This window comes from Hordeum vulgare, chromosome 1H, assembly GCF_904849725.1.
Source record: "Hordeum vulgare subsp. vulgare chromosome 1H, MorexV3_pseudomolecules_assembly, whole genome shotgun sequence".
Taxonomy (NCBI): domain Eukaryota; kingdom Viridiplantae; phylum Streptophyta; class Magnoliopsida; order Poales; family Poaceae; genus Hordeum; species Hordeum vulgare.
Genome location: NC_058518.1, coordinates 305,035,009 through 305,042,700, shown reverse-complemented (window position 1 = coordinate 305,042,700; position 7,692 = coordinate 305,035,009).

Below are 7,692 nucleotides of genomic sequence, written 5' to 3'. Positions count from 1 at the left end.
CTCCAAGCTCCATTTTCCTCAATATTTGTCTAGGTTTGGCGGTGCACCAAGTACACAAGTGTTCTAAAAGGTTAGCTACTTCATCCTTTCATCTCTCACTTTTACTTTGATTTAGATGCAAAATTTGAGCTCAAATTAACTTCTTAGAGTCTGCACATGTGTAGGGTGCCGTCCCGTGCCCGTACTCACCATTGTCGATCTCCCGTGCCGATCTCGTCGTGAGCACCACCGTGGTGAGACTCTTGTTCTTATCTTCTTTTTAAAAGAAAAGAAAATTCTTACTTGTATGATTTAGATAGATACTTGTATAAATTACTTACTTTTATTATTTTTTGTTATTATATAGTGCGATGGTTTTGTTATCCGCCTCCGTCGGGCCTCGTCCTGTCTATGATTTGGATGTGGTATATATTATCTTTTATAACTATTTGTTTTATTTAGTGTTTATGACGACCAATGTGACATATATTTTTTAATCTAGGAGGTATGTGAACCGGAAATTCCAACCCACATAGAAATTATTGTCGAGAAGTTAAATTTGGTTGAAAAAGAAAATAATTACTTGAAGAAAAAAATGAAAATAATTGAAGAGAAGAATATGGAACTGAAGTTGCATGTTGCCGATGTCGTCGATGATCGCAAGATGAACATGGATGCAATGCGGTTGAAGATGGATGCAATGCACTTGAACATGGATGAAATACGCTTGAAGATTAGGAATGTTACAAAATATGCCATTCATAAAGAGGCTTGGTATCATTATGTTGTTGGGTCAATTGTAACCTTAGTTGCGATTTTGATCGCATTTGTTGTTGCATTTAAATGTTTTACATAGTTGTATGTTGTTTTATGAGAGAAATTTACGTAATTATTTTTGCAATAATAACATTTGATCACTATTGTGCTTTGGTTTTAATGTGATGATGAACTTGTATTAATTTGGTCATTTCTCTATTCATGATGTTGTGCAATGGTTTTTTGATATACTTAATTTCATAATACAGATGAGCCGCCAATGGATGTACGGTGACCGACGCACTTCAGAGTACATTACGAACCGGGACTAGTGCCCGAGTCACACTTAAGTAAACACAAAGTGGTATCCTCGACCGAGGTTAGCAACCTTATCCTTTTCATCTGTAATTGATACAAAAATATTGCATGTGTCCATGTACTGTGGTCATTTCACTATTCATGTATGATGCAGATCAATGCACGGAAGCGATGGATGTACGGTGAACAATATGGTTCCTTATATATTGCAGTCCTGCATAAATTTATCGATGTGGCTGAGGCAAACAAAGTGGATAATTTTATGCCTTGTCCATGTGTTGACTGTCGAAACGTGAAGGAGTACTCTAGCTCGAAAACAATTCAAGGCCACGTGCTTCGGAGAGGTTTCATGCCCACATATTATTGTTGGACCATGCATGGAGAAAGATGGGTTATGTTGGAAGACAATGAAGAAGAAGATGATGATGACAACTATCCTATGTTCACTGAAGAATACGGTGATACTGCAATGGAAGACAATGAAGAAGAAGGATGTGAAGAACAACCGGCATCAAATGAGCCCATTGATGGTCTTGGTTGGGTCATTTCTGATGCAAAGGGACAATGCGATACAAACAAGGAGAAGCTGAAGTTGGAGGCCATGCTAAATGATCATAAAAAGTTGGTGTACCCAAATTCCGAAGATGGCAGCACAAAGCTCGATACCACACTGGAACTGCTGAAATGGAAGGCAGAAACTGGTTTATCTGACAAGGGATTTGGGAAGCTACTGAAAATATTGAAGCCGAAGCTTCCAAAGGATAACGGATTGCCCGAGACTACGTACGAAGCAAATAAGTCTATCTGCCCTCTTGGATTAGATGTGCAGAAGATAGATGCATGCATTAATGACTGCATCATGTACCGCGGTGAGAAGTACGAGAATATGGACAAATGCCCGATATGCACTGCATGTCGGTACAAGATCAGACAAGATGACCCTGGTGATGTTGAGGGCGATGACGAGCCCCCCAGGAAAAGGTTCCTGCTAAGGTTATGTGGTATGCTCCTATAATACCACTGTTGAAACGACTGTTCAGAAACAATGAGCATGCCAAGTTGATGTGATGGCACAAAGACGAGCGTAAGAAAGACGGGAAGTTGAGACACCTTCAGATGGGTCGTAGTGGAGGAAAATCGAGAGGGAGTGGCCGGACTTTGCAGATGACCCAAGGAACTTATGGATTGGTCTAAGTACAAATGGCATGAATCCTTTTGGGGAGCAGAGCTGCAGTCACAGCACCTCTCCCGTGACTCTATGTATCTACAACCTTCCTCCTTGGTTGTGCATGAAGCGGAAGTTCATTATGATGCCAGTGCTCATCCAAGGACCGAAGCAACCCGGCAACGACATTGATGTGTACCTAAGGCCATTAGTTGATGAACTTTTGCAGTTGCGGGCCAAACCAGGTGTACGTGTGTGGGATGAGCACAAACAGCGGGAATTTGACCTACGAGCATTGCTGTTCGTAACCATTAATGATTGGCATGCTCTTAGCAACATTTCAGGACAGTCAAACAAGGGATACAATGCATGCACACACTATTTAGATAAGACTAAAGGTACATATTTGGAAAAATCTAAGAAGGTTGTCTACCTGGGGTGTCGTCAATTTCTGCCGACCAATCATCCCATAAGAAACAAAGGCAAGCATTTCAACGGTGAGGCAGATCACCAGAAGAAGCCTAACCTCCCTACTAGTGATGAGTTATTGGCTATGGTCAAGGATTTGGATCAAATAGTAATCTTTGGAAAGGGTCATGATGGTCAATCTGTTCCTAAATACGCCGTTACCGGACATTTGCCCATGTGGAAAAAGAAATCTTTATTTTGGGAGCTACCCTATTGGAAACACCTAGAGGTCTAGTCTTCAATCGATGTGATGCATGTGACGAAGAATCTTTGCGTGAACCTCCTAGGCTTCCTAAGCGTGTATGAGAAGACAAAAGATACAACACAAGCACGGGAGGAGGAGCAACGTATGAAAGACCCATACGACAAGAAGATTGATAAAGGGCGTCAATACTTAAGCAGCTACGCTCTTACCAAAGAAGAGAAGGATATCTTTTTTGAATGCCTGAGCAGTATGAAGGTCCCCCTGGCTTCTCATCTAATATAAAGGGAATAATAAGTATGCCAGAGAAAAACTTCCAGAACCTGAAGTCTCATGATTGCCACGTGATTATGACGCAGTTGCTTCCGGTTGCATTGAGGGGGCTTCTACCGGAAAATGTTCGATTACCCATTGTGAAACTATGTGCATTCCTCAATGCAATACCTCAGAAGGTAATTGATCGAGAATGTCTGGAAAGGCTACAGTAGGATGTGGTCCAATGTCTTCTCAGTTTTGAGTTGGTGTTCCTCCCGTCCTTCTTCAATATTATGACGCATCTCTTGGTTCACCTAGTCGACGAGATTTCCATTCTCGGTTCAATATTTCTACACAATATGTTCCCCTTCGAGAGGTTCACGGGAGTCTTAAATAAATATGTTTATAATCGTGCTAGGCCAGAAGGAAGCATCTCCAAGGGCTATGGAACAGAGGAGGTCATTGGGTTATGTGTAGACTTTCTTCCTGACCTTAAGCCGATTGGTGTTCCTGAATCGCGACATGAGGGGACACTTAGTAGAAAAGGCACCCTAGGAAAGAAAGCAGTGATATTTGGGGACATGCATTCTTTCACTCAAGCACACTACACAGTTCTAAAAAGTTCCACCTTCGTGGCTTTGTATATCGAGGAACACAAGAATTTTGTATGATCTGAGTTCCTGGGGAAGGTTATCTCCTGGACTGAAGAAAAACACATGGATACTTTCGGCAGTTGATTGCGAGCACGTCTCATGAATGACAACACTGTTGGAGATCAACTCTACTTGTTGGCCGCGTCACCCTCTTCGACTGTATTACATTTCCAAGGGTACGAGATAAACGGGAATACATTTTACACGACCGCCCAAGATAAAAAAGCACCAACCGAAACAGTGGTGTCGGCTATGATGCGACAGACGAGAATGGGAAAAAGGACACATACTATGGTTACATAGAGGAGTTATGCGAACTTGACTATGGACCTACTTTTTAGGTCCCTTTGTTTCGGTGTAGTTGGGTGGACATGAATGGAGAAGGGGTAAAGGTAGACCAGTTGTACGGAATGACAATAGTTGATCTCAAGAATCTTGGTTACAGAGACGAGCCATTCGTCCTAGCCAATGATGTGGCTCGGGTTTTCCGCGTGAAAGACATGTCCTCCAGAACGAAAAAAGAAAAAAATAAGCAAATGAATACATCGGACGATGAGCCAAAGCGTCACATAGTTCTTTCAGGGAAAAGAAACATCGTGAGAATTGAGGACAAGACACACATGTGAGCAGATTATAATAAGTTTGATGAAATTCCGCCCTTCATAGTGAGAATTGACCCAAGCATCCCGTTAAATAATGAAAATGCTCCATGGTTACGGCCAAAGCGATCATAGGCAAGGGATCGAAATATAAATCTATGTAATGTATTAAACTTTATGTGATGTGTACTAATGTATTAAACTTTGAAAGAGATTGTCCATTTTGTACGCGAAGTGCATCTAATTTTTTTCGTGACCCTCTCAACTTTTTAGCACATGCTATGTGGGTGAAATGATGATACCAGCCAACTTTCAACCTTTGCAGTGCTTTTGTAGTGCTTTTCAATTTCAGGGTCAATTAGCACAAGAAAAATAAGTAAATGCATGAAAAATACCAAATGAAGTCAGAAATTGTTGAAAATTTATGATGTTCCTTTGAATGGTGCATTTTGAACACTCAAAGAGTATGGAGTTCAAATAAGTTCAAAAAAAATGAAATCCCTTTGTAAGAGATGAGTTCTCGTTCAAAACCCTGATACTTCGAAAGAGATTGTCCGTTTTATACACGAAGTGCATACAGTTTTTGTCGTAACCCTCTCAACATTTTAGCACATGCTATGTGGGTGAAATGACGATACCATGCCAACTTTCAACATTTTTAGAGTTCATTTGTAGGGCTTTTCAATTTCAGGGTCAATTAGCTAAAAAAAAAGTTAATGAAAGAAAATATCAAATGAAGTCTGAAATTGTTGAAAATTTCTGATGTGCCTTTGAATGGTGCATTTTGAACACACAAAAAGTATGGAGTTCAAATAAGTTCAAAAAAATGAAATCCCTTTGTAAGAGATGAGTTCTCGTTCGAAACCCTGATACTTCAAAAGAGATTGTCCATTTTGTACACGAAGTGAATCCAGTTATTGTAGTAACCCTCCCAACTTTTTAGAACATGCTATGTGGGTGAAATGATGATACCATGCCAACTTTCAAAATTTTCAGAGTTCACTTGTAGTGCTTTTCAATTTCAGAGTCAACTAGCTCAAAAAAAATAAGAAATGCATGAAAATACCAAATGAAGTCTGAAATTGTTGAAAATTGAAGATGTGCCTTTGAATGGTGCATTTTGAACACACAAAAGTATGGAGTTCAAATAAGTTCAAAAAATGAAATCCCTTTGTAAGAGATGAGTTCTCGTTCGAAACCGTGATACTTCGAAAGAGAATGTCCGTTCTGTACATGAAGTGCATCCAGTTTTTGTCGTAACCCTCTCGAATTTTAGCACATGTTGTGTGGGTGAAATAATGATACCATTCAAACTTTTAACCTTTTCAGAGTTCATTTGTAGTGCTTTTTAATTTCAGGGTCAATTAGCTAAAAAACTAAGTAAATGCATGAAAAATACCAAATGAAGTCAGAAATTGTTGAAAATTTATGATGTGCCTTTAAATGGTGCATTTTGAACACACAAAAAGTATGGAGTTCGAATAAGTTCAAAAAAATGAAATCCCTTTGTAGGAGATGAGTTCTCGTTTGAAACCGTGATACTTCGAAAGAGATTGTCCCGTTTTGTACACGAAGTGCATCCAGTTATTGTTGTAAGCCTCTCAACTTTTGAGAACATGCTGTGTGGGTGAAATAATGATACCATGCCAACTTTCAACATTTTCAGAGTTCATTTGTAGTGCTTTTCAATTTCAGGGTCAATTAGCTCAAAACAATAAGTAAATGCATGAAAAATACCAAATGAAGTCTGAAATTGTTGAAAATTTATGATGTGTCTGTGAATGGTGCATTTTGAACACACAAAAAGTATGGAGTTCAAATAAGTTCAAAAATATGAAATCCCTTTGTAAGAGATGAGTTCTCGTTCGAAACCTTGATACTTCGAAAGAGATTGTCCGTTTTGTACACGAAGTGCATCCAGTTTTTGTCGTAACCCTCTCAACTTTTTAGCACATGCTATGTTGGTGAAATGATGATATCATGCCAACATTTAACATTTTTAGAGTTCATTTGTAGTGCTTTTCAATTTCAGGGTCAATTAGCTCAAAAAATAAGTAAATGCATGAAAAATACCAAATAAAGTGTGAACTTTTTGAAAATTGATGATGTGACTTTGAATTGTGCATTTTGAACACACAAAAAGTATGTAGTTCAAATAAGTTCAAAAAATTAAATCCCTTTGTAAGAGATGAGTTCTCGTTTGGAATCCCTTTATAACAAAAAATATCAACTCAAAAGAATTTTCATAAAGTTTTTTTGTTAAAATCTTTAATAGAAAACAAAAATAAAAGAGTTAACTAAAAAGAATGAATTAAATATAATCAACTAAAACAATCATAGTGTTTATTTGTTAAAAATAATCAAGTAAAACATTAACTAAAAAGAAACAAAAAATATCAACTCAAAAAAAAATTCATAAAGTTTTTTGTTAAAATATTTAATAGAAAACTAAAATAAAAGAGAAAAAATCTTTTAGAAGAAAAATGAAAGTAAAGTTATTCACAAACTTCAAGGAATTCAAATTTAAACTATTCAAATTTGAAAATTAAATATTTAGGTGTAAGTATTTAAATATAAGTAAAAAAACAATATAAATAAAGCAAAAAACAAAATAAAAATAATGAAAAAAATTCAAAATAGATGCAAATTTATAGAGAAAATTCAATCTAAATTCAAAGTGCAAATTTAGGCACACAGAGTGCGTTTAGGCCCGCAAGCCTGCGTTTGAGAGGAGCTCGAGACTGTTGGTGCAGCGGGGCTTATAAACTAGTCTCATCTCCTCTCGACAAGCGAGGTGGGACTAAACATTGTCGTGCCCGGCGTCGGTGCCAGCCCACGTCTTTAGTCCCGGGTTGGGTCTCGAACCGGGACTAAAGGGCGGTCTTTAGTCCCGGTTCGAGCCCCAACCCGGGACTAAAGGCCCCTGTTTCCCGCCTCCCGGCCTGCCGAAAAAGGGCCTTAATCCCGGGTTGGGTCTCGAACCGGGACTAAAGACACCCCCCCTTTAGTCCTGGTTCGAGACCCAACCCGGGATTAAAGACCTGTGTATATAAGCGGGAGTTACAATTTTTCCAATCCATCGCAAGTTCCTTCTTCCTCCTTCCCCCGACGCCTCCAGGTTGCCCGATGCCGAACTGCTCGTCGTCGTCGTCGTCATCATTGACACCAGGCTGCCCCATCTCTGATCGGCACCGCGCCGCCCCAACCCGACGCCGCGACGCCCTCCAACGCCCTCGCCGACGCGCCCCCGACGCCCTCCGACGCATCCCTGCGACACCACCCCTACCCCAAAACTTT